Source organism: Kogia breviceps, chromosome X (assembly GCF_026419965.1).
Source record: "Kogia breviceps isolate mKogBre1 chromosome X, mKogBre1 haplotype 1, whole genome shotgun sequence".
NCBI classification, from domain to species: Eukaryota; Metazoa; Chordata; class Mammalia; order Artiodactyla; family Physeteridae; genus Kogia; species Kogia breviceps.
Genome location: NC_081330.1, coordinates 132,211,765 through 132,238,551, shown reverse-complemented (window position 1 = coordinate 132,238,551; position 26,787 = coordinate 132,211,765). Strand labels below are relative to the sequence as shown.

The 26,787-nt window shown below is 41.7% G+C and overlaps 1 long non-coding RNA gene across 1 annotated transcript in view; it reads right to left on the bottom strand.

The window, feature by feature from the left end:
* Positions 1-26,787, bottom strand: part of LOC136793436 (uncharacterized) — a 241,110-nt gene that overhangs the window by 159,010 nt on the left and 55,313 nt on the right. The window contains exon 2 of the long non-coding RNA XR_010838700.1: positions 11,268-11,377. This is a non-coding gene — a long non-coding RNA (uncharacterized lncRNA). The remainder of the gene's footprint in view (positions 1-11,267; positions 11,378-26,787) is intronic.

The window sequence follows — 26,787 nt, the reverse complement described above, 5'->3', positions numbered from 1 at the left end:
CAGTTTTCTATTTCTTCCTCACTGCACTTAAAAACTTAACAGTTGAAAACTCTGGAGAGGGTGTGGAGAAAAGGGAACGTTCCTGCACTGTCCGTGGGAATGTTAAGTTGGTGCAGCCGCTACGGAGAACAGTGTGGAGGTTCCTCGAGAAACTAAAAATAGAACTACCATACGACCCCGCAATCCCACTCCTGGGCATATATCCAGACAACACTCTAATTCAAAAAGCTACATGCACCCCAATGTTCACTGCAGCACTATTTACACCAGCCAAGACATGGAAACAACCTAGGTGTCCATCAACAGATGAATGGATAAAGAAGATGCGGTACATATATACAATGGAATATTACTCGGCCATGAAAAAGAATGAAAAAATGCCTTTTGCAGCAACGTGGATAGACCTAGAGATCATCATACTAAGTGAAGTCAGACAGAGGAATACAAATACCATATATCACTTATATGTAGAATCTAAAATATGACACAAATGAACTTATCTACAAAACAGAAGAAGAGTCACAGACAGAGAACTGACTTGGGGTTGCCAAGGAGGAGGGGGTGGGGGAGGGATGGACTGGGAGTTTGGGGTTAGCAGATGCAAACTAGTATATATAGAAGGGATAAACAACAAGGTCCTACTGTAGAGCACAGGGAACTCTATTCAATACCCTGTGATAAACCATCATGGAAAAAGAATGTGTGTGTGTGTGTGTGTGTGTGTGTGTGTGTGTACACACACACACACACACACACAGTACATACATATGCATATACAGTAGAATCGCTTTGCTGTACAGCATAAATTAACACAACATTGTAAATCACCTATACTTCAATTAAATAATTTGTTTTTAAATCTTAAATTCCACCCCATCAAAATAGAACAAAGCTGTTCAAAGCAACCTAGTGGGGGGGAAAAGAAAACTCTTATTAAGCAAAAAAAAAAAGAAAAAGAAACAAACAAAAAACCCAAACAAAAACAATAGTTAAGGTGGGAATAAAATATCACTTAATTGACTTTACTATCTGTGGAGATTAAAAACAAAAACTTCTTTATGTTATGTTGAAGGAGCTGAAGACCCCAAGCTGATAAGGAACAAGTTCACTATTTTGTGCACTTGTTCCAGAATTTTTAATATTTTGACAACATTTTATTACACATATAGAAACTACAAATGGAAGATGTTAATTAGCCCCAAGTCTTCAGAGCTAGGAGTCAAAAGGGTTCTCTGATTTCAGTTTGGTTATCTTCCAAGTATTTCATTATCACTCCGTAATGAAGCATGAAATTCTTGAACTTCTAATTTAGAAGAAAAAAAAATTAAAGGACTACCCTTGCACACATATATAAACAAGCATGAGAGAACATGAATGCTATTTTACTCGCTCCCAGAAAGCCTTCAGAGGGACAGCTTCAGCTTTAAAACATGATCATAAGAAAAATTTTAGGAAAGTAGTAAAGTTACATATTTTCCCACCCCAAAATATACTACAAGTAAAAATGCCTTCAAAATTGCATTGTTAAATATCAGAGCAAAATGACTAGGCTTTCCATGACGAAAGACACGGTAGCATAAATCACTCAGGATGTAGTATTCAGCCAAAAAGTTACAACGCTGTAATATGAAAATCTAAAACGGCGAAAGCTCTAACAGAAAAGCTTGTCTCTCCTTTTCCAGGTTGGTTGTTGACTCTGCTTCATAGAGACATGCAGGGATCCAGGCTACTAATAACTTTGTTATTTTCAACTACATACTTATGACTGGGGTCCAGCAGCCCCACCCAGCTGGCCGCCTACTCCAGGCATCCACCTTGGAGATACAATAAAGCCAAAATTACAACAAAGAGAGTTACAGGAATGTTTTGCTTTCCTAGTGCATGTAACAGTTCTGTACACACTAGACCGTCATCTGTTAAGCGTGCAATAACATTAAGCCTAAAGACAATGCATATATCTTAACTAAAAAATACTTTCTTGCTGAAAAATTCAAACCATCCTCGGAGCCTTCAGTGAGTCGTGATCTGAGCCATAACCTTTCTGCAAGATAATATCACAGATCACTGATCAAAGACACAGCAATAATGAAAAAGTCTGAGATGTGAGAATTACCAACCTATGATCCAAAGTGAGACACAAAGTGAGCAGATGCCTTTGGAAAAATGGTGTCAACACATTTGCTCAATTGGAGTTGACCCAAACCTTGAATTGGAGACGAAGACGAAGAAGACGAAGAAGACGAAGAAGACGAAGAAGACGAAGAAGACGAAGAAGACGAAGAAGACGAAGACGAAGACGAAGACGACGAAGACGACGAAGACGAAGACGAAGAAGACGAAGACGAAGACGAAGACGAAGACGAAGACGAAGACGAAGAAGAAGAAGAAGAAGAAAAAAAGGCACTATCTGCAAAGCACAGTAAAGTGAAGCACAAGGAAGTTAAGGTGTGCTAGGGAAGAAGAAATGGTGTTGGTAGGATGTGGGCCGTTCTTTGCCACAGAAGGGACGACCTGAATGCAAGTACTGAATGCAGAAACGCTCTTTGGGGTACCTTCCATTTTCTTTTTGGTATTAAAGTGTAATAAGATTATCATAGCACTTTGGCAAATTATGTTTTTTTTTGGAAAAAACTAGAATCACACTATAAAAGCCCTGTAAGAACGTCCTGGTTTGTGCTGTTTGCATATCTGTCTAGCACAACCTACCTTACCATTGGAACAGCGGCTCTGGAAGCTCTTTTTACGTTTACAAATACCTACCCGGAACATCATGGTAATATTTTCCCTTTAAAACAGTATTCAGATTAGAAGGAGTCTGATTTTTTTTTTTTTTTTTCACCAAGCTGTGTGGCTTGTAGGACCTTAATTCCCCGACCAGGGATTGAACCTGGGCCCTCGGCAGTGACCGCCAGGGAAGTCCCACAATCAATCTGATATTAACCCATTCTGTAGGATTTGATTACACAAATGTTTGGCTTCATTTTACAAAACAAATAATTTACAAAATGAATTACAAAATGATTTCTAATACTGTGATTTCACTATTGTGGATTATTTTGTTTGACTGTACAGAGTCCAATTAAACCACTGCTCCTTTGTCATATCAATAAAAGTACTAAAAGCTCTTTACCAAGTTGCTTAATAGTGCAACCTCTTTCTGTTCAAGTATTTTTAAATGTCATTACTCTGACGTAGTACTGCCAAGTACCACAAAGTCTTATAAACCAACCACGACACGTTTCGTAAAAATGAGTATTTCAAGTCATCTCTGGTTTCTGTTTTTTCAAAGCATTCTTTCAAAACAATATATGATCTTTAAAGGGTACGTAAAAATAAATTGAGGTCCCCTGAAGGTTGAGACATGCTTTCTTTTTAAATGGGATTATGTTTCCCCCTTGGTGGTTTATAACAATATTTACTTCTTCGAAGCCCCATCTATTTATGTCAAAACAACTGTTCTTGTACAAGAGAGACTGAACATCTGAATAAAAGCCAACAGTTGAAATCAGTCTCCTTTAAAGGTATGATGGGTTTTCTTTCCCCTGTGGTATAGGAGCATCTCACAGTGACACAATCTTTGAGAATTCATCTCTTTTATAATTAAATTGCCCCGAAGGAAGTTCCTAGTCCTCCTCTTCATCTTTTCCTAATTTCTTAGCAATTCTAGCACAAGCACACATCTGATAATAAAGAATACTTCAAACAGCACAGCAAACATTAAAACTGCTTGAAAAATTAAAAGTTCAACACTCATAGCATTAATTATGTTTTCACACACCAGGCTTTCTCTGTGACAGCATTTTTATCTTGGGTGGCACCATCTAAATGCTTTAAAGGAGATCAACCCTTTCCCAGGACTCTTCCTAGGTGAGCTTGCTCCTGTGACCCAGATTCTTATCTTAGTTTCTCATAAAACCTTTCAAAGATGCTTTATCCACAATGAGTGTGTATGGAGACAGATAGATGGGGAAAGAGATCCATCCAGTGCTAGGAGAGAATCGCCAGGCATCATTTCATGACTTTCTCTCCTGGACTTTTTCTCTGTGTATCTGCCTGAGTGGGGACCTTCCCCCCGATGGAATAATTACCCTGATCCAGGCACAGAGGCCGACACATTTTGGTTTTTTGCTCCTACCCTCTTAGTTGAAGTAGGGTTATTTTGCAGTCGGGCTATTTTTATGAGGCTACAGAGGCAAACATGGATGAAAGAACTTGCCCAGGACCACGGGCTTGGAACATAGCCTGAGGGAGCCTTGAACACTGCAGCAAGAAGGTTGAGTCCGTCCCCACCGTCCTATACGACCACTCTGCGACTACGTAACGCTCCTCTATGTTATCACAGTAACTTTTATACGTCTTTCCAGTCCTGAGAGACCTCCCTCAGTCTCCTAAAAGGAGTCACAAGGTCCCAAAGGATATAAGTAGATCATAATTTAATTAATTATCCTTACTCTGCAGACTTTTAATTATGCTTTTGGAAAACACACCTCCAAATCTTTACTCCACCATTTCACTCTGTTCATAAGGCCCTTTTTTCCCCATGATAAAGGTTTAATTTTTACGTATTCCAACCTGATATTTAAATGGATTTTGCTAGTTGATACTCTGCAAAATCGAATTTGTTTTTTAAAAACTTAAAATTTATTGTGATTTTTAAAAATATATTAAATAGATAGATGAGACAGAGATGGACAAAGAGAGATACAGACAGATGCTAAACAGATGGTAGGTAATAGATATAAAGATACATAATAGATATAGATAGATGAAAGATAATATCGATAATGGATAGAAATAGATAGACGATCGATAACTAGATACAGACATTTATGTAATCCAGTATTTACTTTTACAGATGATACATGATGGGTAGGTAGACAGATACAGATAGAAAATAGGCAGATGATAAGTAGATAGGATGGATAACAGATGTCAATCGATAACACACAGATAATGATGGACAGAAAGAAAGATAATGGATAGACATAGATGTTCAAGTCATCTAGTATTTACTTTTGTGAATGAAGTGGAGTTAAGATCCAAGCACCTGTTTGCTCAGAATAAACCGGTCTGTTCCTTCGAACCCTCTAATTCCGCAATTATTTGAAACCCTACATTTACTCCACCTCCAGTTGCCCTGCAGCCTCTTGTTAAGACTCTCTCTGGTACTTCTTAAGCCCCACTTTTATTTCACACACACAGATCACTCATTATCTCCACCGGAGGAGTGGGAGACGCGGGCGGAGGGACAGACGCTTGGCAGGATGTGTTTCTCCACGTCCTCTCCTCCCAAAGCCGCAGGGACACTCAATGCACGCAGCTCGGGGGTCCAAGAGGAAAACGAGCCTGTGGCCAGAGCAAGAGAGAGAAAGCATGCCCTTCCCAGGGCACAGAAGCTCTGGACCACACAGAGGCTGAAAGCAGCCTCTGTGGGAGAAGAAAAACTAGTAAGAAAGGACACCCACTGCATAAGGAAGAGCTGTTCGTGTATGCAATGGAATATTACTCAGCCCTAAAAAAGGATGAACCAATGCCATGTGCAGCTGCATGGATGGACCTAGAGATGATCATACTCAGTGAGGTAAGTCAGACAGAGAAAGACAAATACCATATGATATCACTTCTATGTGGAATCTAAAATATGACACAAATGAACTAATTTATAAAACAGAAACAGACTCACAGACACAGAGAACAGACTTGTGGTTGCCTAGGGGGAGGGGGTGGGGGAGGGAAGGACTGGGAGGGTGGGGTCAGCAGATGCAAACTAGTATATAGAGAATGATAAACAACAAGGTCCTACTGTACAGCATCAGGGAACTGTATTCAATATCCTGTGATAAACCATCATGGAAAAGGATATTAAAAAATATTGTATATGTATGTATAACTAAATCCCTTTGCTGTACAGCAGAAGTTAACACACCACTGTAAATCAACTATACCTCAATTAAGAAAATAAGAAGTAAAAAAATACAAAGAACATCCATCACGGCTAGCCTATGACCGTGCAATCTCCATCTCTAGACTCTCCAGCCCTAGAAACTGTGTACCCATTGGTTCACAAGAATGTAGAAAGCAACAAGCTTCCAATAATTAGACGGCCTCACTCTTGCTTCGGAACTTCTAAAGAAGCAGAGAGGAGACCAGAACTCTTGGCAGAGTCCAGGATTTATCATTTTTAGAATAAAGGTCAGAGTGGCTGACAACACACAACCTTGAAGAACAGACAACCCAACCTGTGGACACTCCCCTGCTATGCCCCATCCAGCCTCCTGGAATGTATCACCCTCGCGGACAGAGGCGAATCTAACCCATCAGCACTAGAGGAAAGAAACAGGAAAACAAGACAGAGGATTTTCATGTCTAGTGTATATGAGAATGTAGGTATTTTTTCAGTCATTTCTTTCATAATCCATCTCACTTTCTATCCCTTCAATTTTCTTCAATCTCACTGATGCTAGATATTTGTACACATTTACATAATTGTGGCATAAATTGTTTTGTACCAGATTTTTTCACTTAAAAAATTATAACATGCTTCAATTTAAAAAGAGAAAGAAAAAGAAAAGAAAAAAATCACATCATGCAACATTATTTTGATTTATTTAAAACTGGGCATTTAGATTATTTTTAGCAGCTCAAAGATTCAAAATGCTGTGGACCCTCTCCTGTAATAATTTGCCTCTTGGACACATTTCTAAGGATAAAGTCCTAGGACCAGATTACAGTCTATGGGAACAACCATTTTGAGTCCCCTGTTGTTTACTGTGAATTTCTCTCAAAAACAGGGTGGCAAATACGGTAACTGACATTATTAATTATTTAACGTAAAGTGCATTTTAAGACTAGCGAGCATGTGAAGGTATAAGAAAGCTGATGAACTTATTCAAAACGTAAAGTTTGACCTGAATTCCTTAGTTTGAGGGTGATTTTAACAAAAATCTGGAGACCTATAGCCCACCTTCCCACCTCAGGTGTGAATGTCTTTGCAACACTTCTTAAGGTTGCAAATTCTGTCTGCAACTTAACTTCTTGATAAATGATGAAATTTTTTGTTGTTGTTTGTTTTATATCTTTGGGGTTACATAAAAATTATATGTTTTACTTACAGTGAGGACACAAAACAATTTACAATTTTTCTTCCTGTAGCAGTGACCTGTCTCCAGTGAAATATCTTCAGCCTCACGCTCATTTTGTTACACATTTTTCATCTCCTCTCAATCCAATTCAATCCCAGAGACAAATCCCCTCATCCGTGAAAAAGTTGGCTACATATCATTCTACTCATTTCCTTTATATACGTACACCGACCTACAGACAACACATTCACTTATGCTTTAACATACACAGAATTTTGACAGTCGCTCTTATGTGTGAACCTGGCTAGGCTATGGTGTCCAGGCATCTGGTCAAACAGTCGTCTAGATGTTGCTCTAAAGGTATTTCGTAGACGTACGTCACATCTATATGCAGTTGACTTGAAGGGAGATGATCATGTGCAGGCATCATCGGATCTCTGAAGGGCTTACGAGCCAAAAAAAAACGGAGAAAGCCCGGAGAGAAAGGAATTCTGCCTCAAGCCGGTAACACAGAAATTCTGCCCGAGTTTCCAGCCTGCTGGTCGGCCCTTCAGGTTTCACATTTGCCTGTGCAGACGATCAAGTGAGGAGCAATTCCTTAAAATAAATCTCTTGGTTGGTTCCGGAAAACCTTAATCCAGAAATGATTCCATGCTTATCATTCATGCTATTTTTGCACCTAATATATGTTGTGCCATGATTACACATCACCACAGAATGACTTATGCCTTTCCTTTTAAGGGACGCATGCAATTCCTGTGCGTTAGGTATACCAGATGCCTACTTATTCATTTATCTCTCGATGGATTTTTTTTTTTTTTTTTTTTGCAGTACACAGGCCTCTCACTGCTGTGGCCTCTCCCGTGGCGGAGCACAGGCTCCGGACGCGCAGGCTCGGCGGCCACGGCTCACGGGCCCAGCCGCTCCGCGGCACGTGGGATCCTCCCGGACCGGGGCACGAACCCGCGTCCCCCGCATCGGCAGGCGGACTCCCAACCACTGCGCCACCAGGGAAGCCCTCGATGCATATTTTGATTGTGCTTCAAATTCCCTTTACGACACAAGACACCGAACGGACTTATTCACGAGGCACATGCTGTTCTCAACCATTTTATAGGGACTTCCCTGGCGGTCGAGTAGTTGGGACTTTGCCTTCCAATGCAGGGGGTGCGGGTTCGATCCCTGGTCAGGGAGCTAAGATTCCACATGCCTCGGGGCCAAAAAACCAAAACAGGAAACAGAGGCAATATTGTAACAAATTCAATAAAGACTAAAAAATGGACCACATCAAGAAAACAAAATCTTGGGCTTCCCTGGTGGCGCAGTGGTTGGGAGTCCGCCTGCCGATGCAGGAGACACGGGTTTGTGCCCTGGTCCGGGAGGATCCCACGTGCCGCGGAGCAGCTGGGCCCGTGAGCCGTGGCCGCTGGGCCTGTGCGTCCGGAGCCTGTGCTCCGCAACGGGAGAGGCCACAACAGTGAGAGGCCCGCATACCGCAAAAAAAAAAAAAAAAAAAAAAAAGAAAAAAGAAAACAAAATCTTGAAAAATTTTATAGGTGGCAGTAGTGAAAAGGAAGCTCTTGGAGAAAGACCAGCATAACCTACCTTTACTTCTAAATACAATTTAAAAAATACAACACACACACACACACACACACACACACACACACACACACACACACACACACACACACACACACACACTTGTAACCACCACATCTATGAAAAGCTCCAGATGCTGGCATTGTCTCAATTTCTGTATCAACAGGCATGTCCAACTGGACATGTTCCAAACAGAACCTCTGGTTCTCATCCTACAAAACTGCCTGCCTCCCAGTCCCCCTTTTTCACCATTTCCACAAACGATCCCACTGTGGTGTCTAAGCCTCAGTCAACGGGTCATGATGGATTCCTCTTTTCCCAGACCCTGTGCATCTCATCCAGCAGCCAGTACCTCTGACCCTACTCGCAAAATGAGACCCCCACCCCGCCCCCACCCTATGTCTCACCTCACCCTGTGATCATCCCTCCTGCTGTTCTCTCTGCTTCCACTGGAGCAGCCGAGGAGACACTGCTAAAAGCATATGCATCTGATGGAGCCGCTCCCTCACTCTGACTGGGTCCATCACTGTTCACGGTACTTGGAATCGAACCCAAGCATCTGCCAAGGACGACGAAACCTCATTTGCTGGGGTCCCTCTGTTTGTACAGCTTTTTCACTTGCTCATAATACTGCAGCCGTGTGGCTCAGCCTTCAGACGCAGCCAGCCCTGCGTTTGCTGCCGGGTATAGGCCTTGCCTATTCCTGAAGCTTCGTGGGCCCATTATCAGCTTCTCCGTTTCCCCATCTGCATGTAAGGAGAACCTGGCCTGACTGCGTGATTCTACAGGCACAACGCGAAGCCGGCGCTGACACCTGTCCTAAGGCAAAAACTGAACCCGTGAAAAGCTTGAGACGATTTCTCTTTTCAGATAACGCCGCCACGCAAAGATTTTTTTTTTAAGAGCATCCTGTAACGTGAGTTTATGAGGACAATTTCCTGCTCGTGCTGATTGACGTAGGAAAGTGCTAAGTAGAAACAGTCAAGTGCTGATAAGATGCTTATGGGCCCACACTTACTAGAAGAGACAAACACCACTGGCTGTTTATACGAGGAAAAAGCGGGAAAATGGACAGCTTTCAATGTGAAAATCAACCTCTTTGGTGATAACTGGTCTCTTCCGATCCCAAATGTGGAGTTAGGGAATAAAAATTGCATGCCACGTTCCCCTCTGAGAGGTTGAGGCTGTATGTCTTTGCATATTACAGTAAGATTTATGTAGACTCCAAATTTCATGCCCATGGCTGAAATCTATGAAACCCCCGATCTTGTCTCTAGAAACCATCACCTTTGGAAATAAGAGAACGATGATATATAGAACTTTTCTCTTTCGAGGAATTTTTAATCTCTGGATTCACGCAATTTAACGTATAAAGCCAGGTTATGCCCTAGACCTGGGTACATGCACATCTAAATAAGCGACAGTTCTTAACACCACGACACTTGCGGTCTGTTGAAGAGGGGAGGGGCTGAACCATTAACTGTCTACAACAGAGGCTGTCACAGGGGCAGTTTTGCTCCCCCAGGCCAGGAACATTTGGCAACGTCGGTCACAACTGAGGGTGCTACTGGTATCAGGGGGAGAGACCAGGGTTGCTGCTAAACATCCTGGAGCGTACCCATTCCCCACCACGGCAAAGAAACACCCAGCCTCGCTTTTCCGGCAAGCAGCCTGAGTGAGGCAACACGTCAAAAAAATGGTTCGCTATTCACTCGACCCAAAAAACCCTACAAAATCACGCGAAGCAAGAGGTTCAAGTCTTTGTGTTCACTTTAAGAACACACGTGAAATCGCTCAGGCCAATAAGGGTAGGAATATCCGAAAGCCACCAAGTATCTAAAGGACGCCACTTTACAGAAGCCATGGGTACCATTCCGTCCTCACAATGGTGGAGCTGGTTGGCGTGTCCAGTGGGGCTGGATGCAGGGTCGGTGGCCCCAAAGGAGTGCTGAATCTTTACTGCACATGCTCACAAAGGCAGAGGGTAACGCTGAACTTAAGGGCTTAGATGTAGATTCTCTGGTCATTGAACACATCCAGGTGAACAAAGCCCCCAAGACGCAGCTCAGGACTTAGAGAGCTCATGGTCGGACCAACCCGTACGTGAGCTCTCCCCGACACACTGAGATGATCCTTACTGAAAAGGAAGAGACTATCCCTAAACCAGAAGAGGAGGTTGCACAGGAGAAAAAGATATCCCAGAAGAAACTGACGAAACAAAAACTTACGGCCCTGGGAATAAATGCTGCAAAATAAATAAATACAAATAAAAGAAAAAGCAGGAAAAAAAAAAAAGATTATCCAGCCTCAAATGCCAATGCTGTTGTAGCTCAGAAACCCTGCTTTACACCTGAAGGAAAATAATACACGTGCAAAATAGACATATAAACACCTTAGGCCTATGAGCATCTACAGAGAGGAACAAAGATCTGGGGAAATTTCGGAAGACGGTGAGAATGGATGCATAGACGGGAAATCCGACGGTAGTTGCAGCTTACCTTCGTGTCCTTGAAAGAGTAGTTTGCATTTTACGAAAAGACCAACTGGAGTCACATACCTGATGCCATTCACGGGTGGGCTTACCTTGGTGGGAGCAACCGGCCAAAGGAACGTGTCGAGGCGTCATGGCAGATGGACACCAATCTCCTCCCAGTGTTGACACAGGTGGGCGGAGCTTTGCAGCCAACGGGAAGCTACGGATGTAAGGAGAACATCGCGTGACCATCTTGCAACTAACGCCCACCAGCAAGCAACCAACAAAGCTCAGTCGTGTTCCAGCTTTGCCCTAAGCAAAAAAAATCTACTGTTAAGGACAGGTGTGGAGTTAGGACACTGTTAATATGACAACCGTCTAATAGTGTTTTAAACTGAATTAAACCTGAACTAGGGGTAGTGAAATCTTTCAAACTTCGTGCCTTGTCAAAGCTGGAGTGCAGTCCAGTGGTTAAACCTCGAATAACCAGCTCCTTATGTTTCACTTTTCCCTCACATGCGTCGAGTATCCCTTTTGAGCAAACATGGTTGAGTCTGTGTAGATTTCCTTCCTTCGACTGGTGTATAAATTTAGAATTGCTGATACATATGACTCAAAAGCCAACCCTCTTCAAAGTAAGCAGGTACATGTGAGAGACAAATGTCATGTGATATCATTTATGTGTGGAAATTTAAAAAATGATACAAATAAACTTATTTACAAAACAGAAACAGACTCACAGACGGAGAAAATAAACTTATGGTTACCAAAGGGGAAGGCGGGGGAGGGATATATTAGGAGCTTGGGATTAACACACACACGCTACTATATATGATAGATAACCAACAAGGACCTACTGTGTAGCACAGGGAACTCTACTCAGTGTCTTGTAATCACCTCTAATGGAAAAGAATCTTCAGTGTGTGTGTGTATGCATATCTACCTATCTATACAGATGTATCTATATGTATATATAGATATCTGAATCACTTTGCTGTATATCTGAAAGGAACACCACATTGTAAATCAACTGTATTTCAATAAACATTTTTTTAAAAAAGAAATTAACCGAAGCAAAAAGATCATAAAGTGACCCAAGATCATAAGAAAAGGCAGTCATAGGACAAAGATCAGGGGCTACTCCTCAATCTCAGGCTTGGGCTCTCGCATCAGAAGGGTCTGGAACGATGGGAGCAGGCGTGGCTATTACCGTCTGTGGGATCATCACGCTTTGCCCCAAATCCGACTGCAACAGTGCTTTCCTTTCGACAGCAATGCTGCACGGACAACGAACGCTTTAACGCTTTGTCGTGGACACAGCCTATACTCGGCAGACGGCAGATTCTCAGTTGCTTAGAACAGGTGGGATCCGAAAGAATTAAACAAAAGCCAACGTGTCCCCTTGTCAAATCTTAGGTTGCGTGGACAACACACCCTGCTTAGCTTCTTCCGTACATTTATATATAAGACATAGAATATATTTTGTTTAATTAGCTACTATGTGTAAGTGATCCTGTGCCTAACGTTTTGAAGACCGCCGTGAAGAGCTTCATAAAACCGTCAAGCTAATCATTGTCTCCTACACGTGCCTGCTTTTAAGACTTGTTCCCTAGCCTCCGACGCGTGTAAAAGTTGACTGTTTGTAGGAGAAAGCAGAGCTCCTCACTTAGTGATTAAAAGTAGGAGCTGCTTCTCCTTGCTACTGTCAGCTCTAAATCACTAATGCTAAGTACTGAGACACACAGTATGTATGTCTTTATATTAGACGTATGTCTAATATGTCTTTCTGTTGCTGTATTTGCAAAAAAGAAATGACAGACTTTCATAATTTCATAGGATACTGCTTGACGATTACAACTCAATGTACATAATGAAATCATACTGCTGTGTGTCTTACACACCCAAGAGTAGGGATGGAGAAGCAGTCATGCCTGCTTCAAATAGGTGTTTGTCACGTGGCCTCCCACTTGGAGTATCAGATTCTCTTGGGACTCACAAGCCCAGCAGATCTGCTTTTTATTAGGCCTGAGAAATCTTTCCATTATACATGACTAATCTTCCTACTTACCTGCAACTTCTACGTTACACGTAAACAAACGCACTGTGTAGGCTCAAACCCACTGTACTGAATATAAACCATGGACTCGTTGACTAAAAGGAAATTGTAGTGTGTGGGGATCGCACCCGTTCCACAGACCCCCGAGCATACAACTGGAAGGCTCACACAACCGAGGAGAGCTGCACACAGATCAAGGGATGAGGTCAATCGATTTCCTCCCAATTACTGAAGAATCGTGGAAATACATCAGCCCCTGTGACTGATGGGGATATTACTGCTGTTTGGGATGCTTTGCTTCCGTTTTCCTATTGACTATCTTTGGTACTGGCTTATCCTTCCTATAGGATCTACATGCCTGTGGCTTTGCTGAGACCAACCCCATGGGATAATAGTAGTGAGCTTCCTTCTGTCGCTCAGAGAAACAATTTTGGTCTTTGCTATAGAGAGGGAAATCCCGGGGGGAAAGCTATGGGAATTCCGTCTTTAATGCAAACTCCTCACTACATCAAGAGGAAAAAGACATTTCAGATCTTCTAAGTATGGCCCACCAGCACCATTTCTTGACTCAAAAGAACTGCCTTTACTGTATCATTGTTGATTTGTTATATATTTCTGATTTCTTTTGAAATCTGAAAGCAATCTTAGAACCTGCAGATGGTAAAGCCCTTTGATGCTTAGACATCATCCTTGTTTGAGGCAAACAAGTGAACAATGTTGACAGGGAACAAGAACTATAGGGGTAGCTTTCTGGACGAGGGGTATTTGTGTAGGAAGAGCTTTAAAAAAAATTCTACCTAGGGTTTGATGAATATGAGGTATTTTGCTGGAGAACGGCTGAAAGCACAGACACATACTGTTGCTATAGACTATGGTACACAAAACACTCAAAGTTTATAGTTCCTTTTCTTGAGACGGCAGTAATTATCCTTTAGCACAGACGCTAAGGAAGAGTTTTATTCCAGGTGAGACCCTTATAAGATGTTCAAATTCCATACAATATTAAAAGATGGCATCATATGCTTCTTGCCACATCTTTATTCAAATCCTAATCCTGTAAGTACTACTAAATATTTTTTTAGAATTGAAGAATAATTGTCAATGTAGGTATGTGAATTTTTCTCCTGGTGCTTTATACAGCAGTGTTTTAATTTTTCAACTCCGAGAGCCAGGACTCCATAGACGGGCAAGCCCGTTTTCTTTGCAGATGGGTGTTTAAACTCTTTTATCCCAAGGGATATCGCATCCTGTGAGGAATCTGTAAGAAAGCATTTCCCACGTTGTACAGAATCATGGTCTCTAATACAGTGTGTGTGTGTGTGTGTGTGTGTGTGTGCGCGCACGCGCGCATGTTCGTATACCCTTGGAGAAAGGGTATTTAATGGTGCTGATCGCGATTTGTTCTTGAAACCACTACAGACCTATTACCCTTAGATTAACTGTCATTTAATTACATCCTAGACTTACTGGTACAAAGAACAAAGGCTCTGTAAGACCCCACAGAGGACCCATTTCTCATGACAGTAGTTAACAAGGGTCCAGTGTTGGTGTAGAAAAGGAACTGGATATTTAAGGAGGGTTGACATAGTGTAAAAAGGAGAGAAGGCATTTGAAAATATTTAAGAAGAACTTGAGACAAGTGAGACAATCCATAAAGACAGGCAATTATGCTGCAGCCCACCAATTTCATAGGAAACGTGGGTGTCTAAAACAGAAGAGACACAATGAGACAAAACTACGAGATATCTCAACTGTCCACGAGAGCCTGTGCAGTGGGAGAAACCAGGACGGTTCTGTATGTACGTGAAGAAATGATCGCTGGCCAACGCTGATCATCCAGCAGCATTCTGGATGGATTGTGTGTAGCTGGGTGGGCAGACACTCAAGTATTTGGTGCCATAGGATTTAGGACCACATGGATGTGAGCAGACTGGCCAAGGGTCGTTCTCAATTCCTTTACAAAGAACTCATGGGTGAAACAGAGGAGCTTCTGCATCCCTTGTGGTTGGTGGTGAGGGGGCCAGGGCTTCTTAAGACGAAACCACCTTTGAGACATAAAAACTTTAGAAGATATTCCTCATTTCTGGACCATCCCAGCCCCTGGTGCCCTTGTATTGATAGAAACACTGCCAGGGGAGGGAGAGGGCTCAGATTAAACTCTGACCATCTTCACTTGGGGACGATGCCGTGTCTGTTATTCAAATCCAAAACGATGCTGCTCCCATGATTCCTGATTTATTTGTTTTCTGGTCTTTGGGGATTCTCTTGCTGTTTGTTTCTGTTCTATGTACATCTATCTAATATCTATCCTCACTCTAGATATACATCATCTATCCTATGTATTATCCAACTGTCAGCCATTTTTCTATCATCTCTCATTTTTATTCTTTTACTGAATTACCAAGAATGTGTCTTCCTACTGAAGCCCATGTGCTGCAACTACTGAAACCCGAGCGCCTAGAGCCCGAGCTCCGCAACAAGAGAAGCCACTGCAGCGAGAAGCCCGCGCACCGCGACAAAGAGTAGCCCCGGCTCGCCGCAACTAGAGAAAGCCCGCGCGCAGCAACGAAGACCCAACGCAGCCAAAAATGGATAACTTATTTTTTAGAAAAGTAAAAGATGATGAGAATGTAAGTGATAATCATAACAGTGTCCTCATAAGTTGACCACATATTGTGTAAAGTGCTGCGGTAAATATGCTCATTTTTATTAGACTTGAAGAAAGCACTGGTACATATTTTATCTTCCAGAGCAACTGCTTAAAATAAAATGAAAAAGTAAACAATTGTAAAAACAACAAGAAGGGCTGAAATGCATAATAATAAAAATACTCAATTTACCCACAAAATGTAAATATATCCTAAAATAGACACTAGCAGTCTAAATAGTACAATTAAAAATAACTCTCATACTGAATGGAAATAAAATTCAAATATGCTGCTTCCATGAGACAAAATCTGAGAACAAAAATAGGTAAAGATTAAAATTATAATTAAGGGAAGATGTGTATCAGGCAAGCACTAACCAAAATAATGTCTGTGTAGCAAAACTTGTTTCAGACCAAAAAAAAAAAAAGGCAGAATTATTAAAGATATAAAAAAGTATTTCACTATTTAACCAGAAGATATAAAATTATAAATGTGTTGGTGACTAGTAAGAGTTTTAAAGTATTCAGACGGATACCTCACATACCATAAAGGAGCAATCAGCACATTCCCAAAGATAGACTATTTTAACATAGTTATCACAGTGCCTGACAGAACAAGTCAGATAATAAGGAATGATAAACATCATTTCAAAGCACATGGCACCTAACTGACAAATAGAAGGCAATTCACCCAGAACTATCTATAGCAAATTCTCTTCAAATCCACAAGGGACAGTAACCATACGCTAGGTCATAAAACAAGTGTTAACACGTTGCCTAAAATGGGAGTGTACTCTCATCGCCATGGAATTAGCAGGAATTAAAGAGCAAAAGGACACTTATTCCCAAATGTTTGTAAATTAAAGAAAATACAACTAAGCAACCCACAGGGCAAAAAAGATAGATATGGGCAATGAAAACATAATTTGCATATAATGATATTAAAATGTGACTTGTCAAAGCTTGTGAGATGTACCCAAATTTAGACTTAGAGGGAAATATGCAGCCTGAAATATATGTCCATTTAATTAATGCTAAAAATTGATGCCACAAGTATCTATGTGAGCAAGTTAGAAAGAGAATGCAACCAGTGGCACTCGCATATTAGAGAAATGTAAATCAAAGTAAGGGCAGATATTAATAGAATGGAAACTGGAATTGCTTCTGAAATTTTGGAGCAGAAATTAAAGAGCAAAAAGGCTCTAGAAAATTCCCAAATGTTGGCAATTGAAGAAAACACAATTAACTATTCCAGGGGGCAAAAAAGATATGGATTATTAAAATCCTTTGAATTCAGTGATAATTAAAGTAACTTGTCAAAGTCTGTGAGATGCAACCAAATTTAGACTTAGAGGGAAATGTATATTTGCTTACTTAATGCTAGAAATTGATGCTACAAGTATCTATTTGAGCAAGTTATAAAAAGAATGCAAAGAATTGGACTCCAATGTTAGACGAATGTAAATCAAGGTAAGGGCAGATATTAATAAAATGAAAAATGGAGTTGCTTTTGAAATTTTGGAGCAAGAACTTTTAAGAGTCTGTTCTTCCATAAAAGCATTGAGGATACGCCTGCCTAAGCTGTCAAAATTAAAATATTAAGAACTCTGGGAATGAACCCAAAGTTTGCAACCATCAGTGGAGGGTTTATTCAAGGAAAATGCATGGATTTTCAAGAGCAGGAAGCCTGTGGTGTTCTAACTTGATCCATTCCCTTTTCTCTAACTCAGTTTCTTGGTCCATGGAGTTCAACAGATTTGCAAGGACCATAGTTCCTCAAGGAACCCCACACATAGAGAATCTACTCTGTTTGACCCATCTGGAAGCTCCCTGAAAAAGTTGCATTCTCAGGATTTTTAAAAATTTGATGCTTGCCCTGAGAAAAAAGCTCTATCCCTACCAGGATACATGTGATTCTCATGTGCACATGGAACTCATCCTCAGTTAGAACCTGTATTAGGTCCTACAAGACCCAAGCAATTTAAAGGGATTGAAATCTTGCCAAGTCTTTCTGTGACCACAAGGGAAGTAAACCAGTAATCCGGAAAGGGATTACAAAGGTAGAAATGAAACATTCGACGTTCACTAATGATGGAAGGGTCAAAGAAGTCAGAAAGGAAATGAGAAAAGATTTTGGGATCCATGAAACTAAGCACACAATGTACCAAAAACATACAGGATGCAGCAAAATTAGAGCTTAAAGGGCTGTTTATTGCTGCAAAAGTCTGTACTGAGAAGTAAGTCTCAAAAAAGCAAATGTACCCATTTACCATGAGCATCTAAATTAAGAGCCAATTAAACCCAATGCAAGCACAAGGAAGGAAATTATAAATATTAATGTGTGAATAGGTGAAAGAGAGAATAGAAAAATCGGTACAGAAAAGCAATGAAATCAAAGATTGGTTCTTTGGAAAGATTTAAAAAATTAACAAATCTTTAGTTAAGTTGACCAATCCCCCCAAAAAAAAGTTGACTCGAATTATTGAAATCAGGACAAGAGGGACATTATAACTGGCCTTACAGAAGTAAATATGACTGAGAGAGTATGATGCATAATTGTATGCCGACATATTAGAGAACCTGGTGAAGTCTACCGAATATTTTAGAGTAACTTCATGAAGCCTTCCAGAAATGAGCAAACAAACTCTTCCCGATTTACTCCATGAGGACAGCATTGCCCTGACACCAGAACCAGAAGATACAAGAAAACCACAGCCAATATCCCTGATGAACATATACACAAAAACCCTCAATAAAATCTTACACATCAAAAAACATGTGGCAGCATATAAAAAGGATTGTGCACCATGACCAAATGATGCACATTTTACTGTGGTCAAATTTAGAGATAAAGAGGCCATTTGAGCATTTTCCAAAAGGGAAGAGCATTGGCTGATACCAAGGGAATCTCCTTAGGACTTTTTATCTCTATCACCACAGGCTTCAAGGCTATGGGATCCTCTGCAAACACTCAAGGGAAGATTTCTCCACCCCAGAGCCCAGTGTAGTGTCCTCAAGACACTCATTTTCCTCATGTGAGAATTGTTAACTTGAGTTCAGCAACGCAGAAAACCCGATGGCCGGACGGGCACCGCGCAAGCTCTGAGGTCTCAGCACAGAATGAGGTAAGGAAATATGATGAAATACGCAGATTCACACTCCACGTTTTAAACCGCTTTTAATTATAATCACCCCACACATAAGAGGCAGGCAAATATCAACAACAGGCAGGCTTTTTTTTTCAACTACTGACAAAGATTCAAAGGTTTTATAATGGGCTGCTACAAAGCTTGGGAAAACTTAAAAGAATAATAAACTCTTCGTACATTGTGGATACGTGTAAAATAATTCAACCCCTTTTGGGGATGTCCCTTTGATACTTGCAAAGATAAACATGACATATCTGTCCCTGTGATTCCAAGTGTCAGAGTGTCCCTAAAAAAAGAGGATGAAATGTGCCCCAAATGGTCACGTAAAGATAAACAATGCAGTATTACCCGAAGTACCAATAGGCTGGAGATAAGTTAAATTTCTGCACGATCAGTTTAAATAAATTTGCACCACATAAATTCTGTACAGTAGTGTGAAGACCTTTAAAAAGATGAGGGTGATTTATACTTACTAATACACTCAGGTTTGGTTCAGTACCAGACCACAATACAGTGAATATTGCAATAAAGCTGGGTTTTCCAGTGCATATATAAAAGTGTTGTTTACAGTCTACTGTAGCCTGTTAAGTGCGCAATAGCGTTGTGTCTTAAGAAAACAAGGTACAGACTTTAATTTTAAAACCACTTTATTGTTAAAAAATGCTAACCAGCTTTGAGCCTTCAGCGAGCTGTCACAGGAACATAAAAGGATCCCGGATCACAGATACCATCACAAGTATAATAGTAATGAAGAAGCATGAAATATGCAAGATTTACCAAAATGTGACATAGGGAGCAAAGGCTGGTGGAAAAATGGTGTCAGACCTCCTTGATGCAGGGCTGCCACAAACCTTTAAATTTCTTTTTTTTTTTTTTTTTTTGCGGTATGAGGGCCTCTCACTGTTGTGGCCTCTCCCGTTGTGGAGCACACGCTCCGGACGCACAGGCCCAGAGGCCATGGCTCACGGGGTTAGCTGCTCCGCGGCATGTGGGATCCTCCCGGACCAGGGCACGAACCCGCGTCTCCTGCATCGGCAGGCGGACTCTCAACCACTGCGCCACCAGGGAAGCCCCCCCCCCCTTTTTTTTTTTAAACCTTTAAATTTGTTAAAAAAAAAAAAAAAAAAAAAACCCAACACAGATTCTGCCAAGCACAGTAAAACGAGGTCTGCCTGTACAGTGGTCCCTCAGTAACTGAGGGGATTGGTTCCATGACTCCCGAGGACACCAAAATCTGAGGATGCTCAAGTCCCTTATCTAAATGGTGTGATGTCTGTGTATAACCTAGGCGCACCCTCCCCTATACTTTAAATCCTACCTAGATTACTTATAATACCCAATACAATGTAAATATTAAACTATGTAGATAGTTTTAAAGACAGTGTGAATGATAAAAGAGTTGCCAGTACCTGGCAAATTCAAGTTTCACTTTTTGGAACTTGCTGGAATTTTTTTCAAATATTTTCAATCCATGGTCAAGGGCTCACGTAATTGAAACAGAACGGTACGGCCGTACTGCTTTATATGAATACTTTGATGCTCTGTTAGTACACATCTGCTTACCTCTACCGTTTATGTATTTTTAAATGTTTATTACAATAATTTGACACCCTCATTCACAATTTATTCGTGGAAAAATAAAATTCCAGCTTCGAAATAACTAACTCCTTCACAGTATTGTTTACTATCGCCTGCAATGCCTAAAACAGACTTTCTGGATTTCTTCCTTTTGGAGCGTCCCTGTCCCTTTCTTGTCGCTGCATCTCTTGTTTCTCTCTGTCTCTCTCTCTCACCAACCAGCTCCTGATTTTCTGTTTTGTTTCCTCTGCTCTGGCACTACTTTCCTTTTGCTCTTCCTATGCAAACTGTTTTCCATTCCTTTTTTTTTTTTTTCATTCCTTTTATTTTTGTTCTGCCCTAATTGGTAAAGACAGAGCATATAACCGTGTTTACTCCAACTCTTGTCTTTCCTGATTTAACAACTCAGCATGACTCGGCAGTCTAGAAAGTAAAATAGGGGCTAATTTTTAAAAACACAATCAACATTGGTTTATATAGGTTCATGGCAACAACATGTAATACAAAGAAACAGATTTCCTCACAGTGGAAACATTTTGAGATTGCAGCTTTGTATCATCTAAAAGTGGCATACACATTGTAGGAAACACTGCCTGACTGAGTTTCTACTTAATGTTCTTCGAAGAAACTGCTAGGTACAGTTCTCTAAAATGTCCCCATTAGCGGGTGATGTGCAAAAAAAACCCCTTCAAACCAAAAATAGAAATACTTACAACTTAATTGCTGATTAACCATCTTAAGCAATTACAAAGGACAATAAAATTCAATTTAGTCCACTAATAACTCTTGGTGGAATTTAACTGGGAGACCAACTAAATCCTAGATTATTGTTGCTGCCTACAGCATGTGAGCTCGAAAATGGTCCTTTTGTTAAAGTTTAAATGCAGTATGGCTTCTTTGTTCAGGAGCAGAAAAATAAAGCAGCATATGTTTTTTTACATGTAGAGGACAAAAGACTCACACACTGGCAAAGGTTCCTTCTCTAAATTAAATTATATTCCTAGAAAGTAAAGACTTATTCTAGTAGTTACTTATAAATGCATTATGGTAAGCATTTTTTTATGAGTCAAGTATACTACAGAAAAAGAAACTATACTGCTCTGTTGAATTTGTAGCTTTCTTACCTTTCTTATAAAAATGTTTTCCAAGTGACCATGTGACATTACACTTCGGTGCATTTTTGGCACAGTTTCCGTGTCAACGTAGTGAAGGCTTTCAGAAGGATATGTGTGTGGGACCAGAAGATATCTTTGTATTTGTTACATGTATCTGTCAGAAGTAGCATTGTTTCTCCAACACAAGGGAAGAGTTTGCTCTCTTCTTAAATCTGGACTTTATGGGCAATAGATGCCAGGCCATGAGACGTGAATACTCTTTGAGGTAAGGGATCCCCTCCCTAATCCACCTGTCTCTCATAAGACACCTGTCCAATGGTTGCTAAGACCCAGGGTTAGGCGTAGCTTGCACATGGCCTCTTGAATGGTGCTTTAGTCCCACTGGACTTGCATGCTTTAGGGCAAAATTTGGGGACCCCTGGCATCCAGCGTATCCCAGAAACAGGTGAGCTCGCAAAGACAGTTTCTTCTCAGCTCTGAATTCACGTGCTAATGGCCCCCCGATACCTAAGAAGCCAAGAGGAAGATGGACGTGTGGGTGGATTCTTCTTTGTGCTAAGCCTGGAAAAGTGTGAAGACACTTGGGAACAGAAAATGTTGTCCCGGCACACCTGGAGAATATCGATGCCTTTAAAATCCATCACCACATCCAAAAACGATACCCTTTCTGGAGAAAACCATAATCTGAAAGGACACATGCACCCCAATGTTCACTGCAGCACTATTTACAATAGCCAAGACATGGAAGCAACCATCGACCGATGAATGGATAAAGAAGATGTGGTAAGTGTATACAACGGAATATTCCTCACCCATAAAAAAGAACGACATAATGCCATTTGCGGCAACGTGGATGGACCTAGAGACGATCCTACTAAGTGAAGAGAAAGACAAATACCATACGATATCATTTATATGTGGAATCTTAAAAAAAAAAGACACAGATGAACTTATTTACAAAACAGAAACAGACTCGTAGATATCAAAAACCAACTTACGGCTACCAAAGGTGAAGGGAGGGGGATAAATTAGGAGTTGGGATTGACATATACACACTAGTATGGATAAAATGGATAAGCAACAAGGACCCACTGTAGAGCACAGGGAACTCTGCTCAATATTCTGTGATAACTTATGTGAGAAATGAATCTTAAAAAGAATGAATATATGTACAACTGTATCACTTTGCTGTACACCTGAAACTAACACTGTAAATCAAATATACTCACAAAGTAAAAAATTAAATTAAAAACTAAAACAAACCCCCAAATGATACTCTTTGCCTGCGTAGGGCTACTGTGATGAATGATAAGGCCTTTCGGTGTTTGAAAATCTATCAGTATAATCTTTTAATTCAACCAGCGGAAGAAGAAAGCCCCGTGATTTGATCAAGAGACATGGAAAATGCATTTGAAAATACTTAGGTAGCTCAATCCAAAAAGGTAACAGGAAGAAGTTAAAAAAAAGAAAAACTCACAGAAGAAAAGCACCTTCTAAAATCAATACCACAATCAGACGAAAAAAGCAGACAGGCCTGCCTTCTGTTTCCATTATACCCAAAGATTTTTTTTATTTTTAAGATTCTTGAAAAATACAATGAGACGAGTAAATGAAAATGTGTTATAACTACTGGAAAAGCACAAACAAGATGGGAACTCTTTAGTTCATAACATGAATGTGTGACTGAGAGGATGCACGAAAAACCTAACGGCAATTTGGTAAAACTGCAGAATATGAAGGAAATTTTACAAATCTTAGCTTTCTTCCTATACTAGCAATAAAAACCTAGAAAGAAATATAGACAGATTTTATGCAAAATCCAATAACGATATAAAATATTTGCAGGGCATTTAATTAAAAAGGCATTGGGAAGCAACAGATCAAATCTCATTAAAGGAAACAAAACAAGATTTGAGCAAATGAAAGAACATGTTTTCTCTTCAAATGCTTAAATTTCATCTCACGTAAACACCGATACTACCCAAATTAATATAGGAATCAGCTGCAATCCAAATCGGATCCCTAACAAGGTGTTTCCTGTTTTTCCTTGGGCAGAGTGATCTTAGAGTTTGTAAGGAAGACGCCTTTACAAGTACAGTTAGGAAATAAATTTTAAGCACCATCAATAATGCAGGCTACGTTCTCCTACGTATGAGGACACCCTGTAAAGACACTCTAATCAAATGAATATGTTACACTTACTGGAATACACACGAGAAAGTGACCCAGGCTGCCACAGTGGAGAGGCCCGGCTCTTTTTTTCACGCTGTAGGTGAGGGAGCTCTCTCCCGTCCTCATGTGGGATTACGGCTCCCTGACACCCCCAATGTGCGTTACCTTTGAAGCAAGTTCTCCACCAGTATTTTTTGTCCCTCAGATAGACTCTGACTCTGATTCTTTTCCTCGAATCCCCCTACAACTAATATTAGATACGAGCTAGTTTTAACGCAATAAATTATGCCTACTAGCAGGTAAAACACCATCAAACATGTGGGATGTGAGCTCTGTCGCCAGGTGTGTAGCACTCACTTCTGTGTTTTGGGTAGGGCGTGAGCGCGGGGGCTTGGGGGTGGAGGGCAGGGCAGAAAGATACAGAAGAGAGAGGAGGCAGAGAGAGAGACAGAGAGACACAGGAGAGAGACACAGGAGAGAGGGGGGAAGAAGGGAAGGAAGCCGAGTGAGAAAATGCTAAGGCACCATGACCGATTTTCCTCAGATTTACTGCCCACGCAATCATGATTCCACGGTGTCACAGTAAAATGAACAGCGCCTGGTTACCCTCCAACTCTTCACTACTTCCCTCACTGGGTAAGGGTAAATGCAGACGATACTAGAGAGGAAGGGAGAAGCATGAACAGGAAATCCAAACGCCAGCATGCAAGTCACAGGGAACGAGCTGGGAGGGCGCCCGTGTGCACCTTGACGTTCAGCCCCTTTGAACCTGAGGCAAACGCAGAAGCTGGAGAGGATCTGAGATAGAGGAAATGCCTTCCCCGATACCTGGGTCAGGCCCGGCTGGTGTCTGGGGAAGGCTCTCTTCCTAGGTTACAGGTGGGTGGCTTCTAGCTCTGTCCTCACACTGCGGGGATGCAGCGGGGGGGGGGGGGGGGGGCGGGGGGGTGCAGAGAGGGAGGGAGGGAGAGAAGGAGAGAGATTCCTTATTATAAGGACATAAACCCTATAGGATCAGGCCTCCAGCCCTATGACCTCATTTCTTCCAAGATGGACACCCTGGGAGTTAGAGCTTCAACCTAGGAATCTGGGTGGGGCTCACGTATTCGCTCCATGACACCAGATCGTGTCCAAGGTGAGAGGACTGATTTTCCTTAGATAGAGGCACAATTTCGCTGTTTCCACTGTTGCGACACTCACAGGAGTAGCCATCAGTGGGCGCACAGTTGTTCAAGATCAACAAGGAACAGCCAAGGGGTGGCCCTGGTGGTGCAGTGGTTAAGAATCCGCCTGCCAATGCGGGGGACACGGGTTTGAGCCCTCGTCTGGGAAGATGCCGCATGCCACGGAGCAACAAAGCCCGTGCGCCACAACTACTGTGACCACGCTCTAGAGCCCGCGAGCCATAACTACTGAAGCCTGTGTGCCTAGAGCCCGTGCTCTGCAACAAGAGAAGCCACAGCAGTGAGAAGACCGCGCACCGCAATGAAGAGCAGCCCCACCTCGCCGCAACTAGAGAAAAGCCCATGCGTAGCAACGAAGACCCAATGCAGCCAAAGATAAATAAATAAATTTAGAAAACAAACAAATAAACAAGGAACAGCGAGATGGAGAAGGAGCCTGGAGATGGTAAGCACCTCGGAGGAGGCATGTTTGCTTCCTTCCAAAGAGAAGGAGAAAGCACACAGGTGGCCAGTGAACTTATGGGGAGGCGTTTGCAGTTATCGTAGGATGGATTCCGTGTGCATATGCTACAAACATGAACACAGATCTTCAAATATGGGAGGATGGCTGAACGAGAGGGAAGAAAGCATATTCATGGCCCATTCCTCCAAAGCGTGTGACTGAAATGAAGTTGGTTTTATGGTCACAGGTGAGTGAGGACAGCCTCTACTTATGAAAGGGACTTTAGCAAGCCTCTAGGTGTCAGGAAAAATTACATATCGTCTAGAATTCATCATGGAGCCAAACTGCCCATGCATTTTATATGATTTTTTAAAATTAATTAATTTATTTATTTTTGGTTGCATTGGGTCTTCGTTGCTGCGCACGGGCTTTCTCTAGTTGGGGCAAGGGGGGGCTACCCTTCGTTGCGGTGCGCGGGCTTCTCATTGCGGTGGCTTCTCTTGTTGTGGAGCACGGGCTGTAGGTGCGCGGGCTTCAGTAGTTGTGGCGCGCGGGCTTAGCCGCTCCGCGGCACGCGGGATCTTCCTGGACCAGGGCTCAAACCCGTGTCCCCTGCATCGGCAGGCGGAATCTTAACCACTGCGCCACCAGGGAAGCCCTGCCCATGCATTTTAAGTATCTCTATACTGACTTATTTTTATATGCATCTTAGTTTCTTCCAAAGCTCTACATTAAGGGCTCTGATGAGAAACACTGAGTAAAATACAGCAGAGGAAACCATCCTCCCAATGGTCTTGGGACCTAATCAGTGTTCTAAGAAGAAGCCTGTGTCACTGGACACAGATTTATCTGCATTTGATTCCAAACTGTGCTGAGTAGTTAGATCCACCACCAAGCCTCTTATGTCTTTAATATAATTAAAATTTTTTTACATTTATTTTTTGACTGTGTCACACAGCTTGCAGGATCTTAGTTCCCTGACCAGGGATTGAACCCGGGGGGCCCAGGGCAGTGAAAGCGTCGAGTCCCAACCACTGGACCGCCAGGGAATTCCCTGTCCTGTATTTCAATTCTCTTTTGCACGTAATTCTCCCAACTTTTACCCAACTCTGCTCCTTGGCTTTTCCTCCCAAACAAGGCCTTTTAACAGGAAACACAGTAACAGAATCCAAGTAATAACACACTTTATGGCAAGTTTCATTACACAGAAAACATGTGACTGAGAGAAAATCATCCTCCTTCAGCCTGTTGGGAATCAGCAGCCTCCTCTTTCAAATGAAAACTATG